The 3,400-nt window shown below is 27.9% G+C and overlaps 1 long non-coding RNA gene across 1 annotated transcript; it reads right to left on the bottom strand.

The window, feature by feature from the left end:
* Nucleotides 1-26: 26 nt before the first annotated feature.
* LOC145814821 (uncharacterized) lies at nt 27-1,292 on the bottom strand. The gene is made up of 2 exons (XR_014358057.1): nt 964-1,292; nt 27-622 (listed from the first exon to the last, which is right to left on the bottom strand). It is a non-coding gene; the product is annotated as an uncharacterized LOC145814821 (long non-coding RNA).
* Nucleotides 1,293-3,400: the final 2,108 nt, after the last annotated feature.

Consider the following 3,400-nt stretch of genomic DNA (forward strand, 5'->3'; position numbering starts at 1 on the left):
ATTCAAATGAGATGTGCATATTTACATAATGCTGAAATAACTTCATCATATTTATATATGGTCCATTACAAAACATATTGCATTACAAACATAAGGTCTATTACCAAATATTACAAAACCTTACATAAGGGCCATTACAAAAGGGCCATTACAGGGCCATTACAAAACAGTATTACAGGGCCATTACAAAACAGTAGGTGAATCATTACCATTACATTTTTAGAGCAACCATTAGGGAAATCAAACACATCACAAAATTCATGATCATTATCATCTTTATAAACCCCATGTTTGCTTCAAGTACTTGCATCCTTGTTTGCATAGCCCCCATTTGGTTCATTAAATTCGTTGCAGGACTTTCTTCTTCATAGGATAAAGTGTGTCTGTTAACAGTTGTTTGAGTGTCTTCCATCATCATTTCTCCTCCAATAGATGAGTTTACTGGTTTGCACCACTCCCAGAATCCGCATTTCCCATTTGGGCATAAGTAATACAATTTGCCTCTGTTTTTTTCAGATTCAGTGACTTTAATTGTTGCTTTGCTCCCACAGTAACAGATCTTGCTTCTATATTTCATCACCCCTCCTCCATTACTTGATGATGATATATCCATCCAGTGAACCTACATTCATGAAATGTGAGAGTTTTAATGCATTTTCAGGACATATATTGATGGGACATACCTGTGTTTGTGTTTCATTTCTCAATAATGGATCATAGTTATAATGCATTTTCAGGACATATATTCATGGGACATACTTGTGTTTGTGCTTCATTTCTCAATAATGGATCATAGTTATAATGCATTTTCAGATGCAATTTTTTTTTTTTTTAAATAGTTAATGTGGCTGGGAACATATGTGTTGTGCTTGTGCTTCATTTCTCAATAATGGGCATAGTTATAATGCATTTTCATATGCAATTTTTTTTTTTTTTAAATAGTTATTGTGACTGGGAACATACCTGTGTTTGTGCTTGGCCCTTTCTTCTTTTTTTTGTTCTTTAGTTTTGGTTGCCTCTCTAAATTTTTCTCTTCCACTTGGATTTACTGAAGTGAAGCTGGAGAGACCATTTGCTATATATAGATGGGTTGAGGGTATTATGGGCATTTTATTGTTTACATTTGATGACATAGGCAGGGTCTGTTAGGGGTTTAAACGGCTGTCAACTTTTGGGGGAAACTTGACAATGTCAGGTAAAGTAGGGGGTGTTACTGTAATTATTCAAACCACAGGGGAGGTCCCTGTATTTGTCAGAAACCTCAGGGGAGGTAAATGTAATTTACCCTATACTAAAATATCCAAAAACTAAAATAACTTACTAAAATAACTAATTTTCCAAACGAGATAGTTCATTCCAAACAAAATTTTCATTAAATCTTTTTAAAAATACCTAACCTATACCAAAACCTCATTTAACCAATCCATGTACAAAAATTGATTTTCAATCCATCATCTTTTAATAATTTCATCAAAATTTAAGTAAAAAAGAGTTGTTGAAAATTTGATGAAATATTCTATTTATCACTTATTTGATGAAATTTTTAGTAAAAACTTTATTTGGTATAAGTTTGATGAATGGATTGGATATAATTTTTTACCAAAAATTTTCATCAAATTTTTTTTTGACAGATAATTTGATGAAGGATTAGAAAAGTTGTTATGTATTACTATTTTATTTTTTATTTTTATATACAATATATTATTCTCCTTTATTATTTGTTTAGTGAAAAATCAACCACATGCATTTGTTTTTTATGAAGTCTCATGACTTATTATTATTATTATTATTATTATTATTATTATTATTATTATTATTATTATTATTATTATTAACAGTGATGCCTCAACTCTTTTTAAAATTTTTAATCATATTTAAATAAAATAAAACTTTATTTGCCATGAGCCACTTATATTGACAATTTCATGTTTACAAATGGCAAAATAATAAATTTGAGATCCACGTAGTGACTTTGGAAATTTTAAGTAAACATTTCAACGTGGCTTAATTTTGATAAAACTCAATTTAGCGTAAATTTGAAACAAGGAGTGGATTTTTTGACTGATTTTTATTCAAATTTAAGTTTGAGTCAAGAGTTAGAGATGCTATAAAGTCCCATTTGAAAGTTTAAAGTTACTTTTAAACAATTTGAGTAAATTATAAGTACACTCTTTGAGGTTTGCTTAAAATATAAATTATCCATTATGGTTTGAAAAATTACAAATATCCCCTTATCAAAATGATACAATGATAAAATTACCTGAATTATTAATTGAAATAAATTTATAATATCATTAAAAACTGTTAATTGACTTGATACTTTATTGATAAAAGGGGTAATTTGTTATGAAATTAGAAACTTCAAGGGACGAGATGTAATTTTTAAAACTATAGGAAACAAATTGTATTTTAAGTCAATCTTAGGGGTATATTTGTAATCTGCCCTAAACAATTTAACAAAATTTTGGACTTTTTATCTGTATTTAATGGGTGGAAATTATTATTATTATTTTTAACTTTTAAGTAAATTAATTGAGTGGGTCTAAAAAGTAAAAAAATAAATAATTAATTAATTAGTTAAAGTATTTTTAAAAATCACAAAAAATATAAAAATACAAATTAAAAACTCAGAAAACTGTTAATTTTGCCAATAAAATAATTAAATCCAATTTAGACAAGAAATTTCCAAACAGCAGCTTACAACAATTCCACCCTAACCAGAAAACAAGGCCACCATTCAATCACAACCACCAATTAAAACAATAAGGATGTAATATCTATCTATCTATCTATATATATATATATATATATTATTAAGTGAAAGGCTAAATTGATTTAGTAAAACATTCTTCTTCTCATAGCACATGACAATTTTGTATATGCTAAAATAAAAAAAATTATTACATAAAATATAAGCAAGTTTTGAACCCAAGAAGACCTTAGCTTTTATTAAGAATATACTTATCAAGTAAATCTCCGTTTGGGAAGATGGTTTATGAGTTTTTTTTGTTATTTTAGCCCCAAAAGACAAAATATGCTATTTTAGCCACAACAAACAAAATATCACATTCAATCCATAATCATTACACTCTTCTCTCACAAAAAAAAAATCAAAAAACCCTTCATAAACCAAACTTTTTAGCTCAGGCTAAAATAACCAAAAAAGCTAAAAAGTCAACCTACTTCCCAAACGACGCCTAAGTAACCTACATATTATGATATTAAATTCTTTATTATTTATTTTTATTATTAATTATTTAAATTACACACGCATCACATATGCCACCCGCTAGTAATATAATAATGTCAATCAAATGCAATTGAACCACATTAACATCAACATATTTAGGTTCACATTGAGATATTTGAAATTTTTGTGCAATTGCTTGAACACCTTGCA

Source organism: Camellia sinensis, unplaced genomic scaffold, assembly GCF_055761805.1.
Source record: "Camellia sinensis isolate YWXY unplaced genomic scaffold, ASM5576180v1 Unanchor13, whole genome shotgun sequence".
Lineage (NCBI taxonomy): Eukaryota > Viridiplantae > Streptophyta > Magnoliopsida > Ericales > Theaceae > Camellia > Camellia sinensis.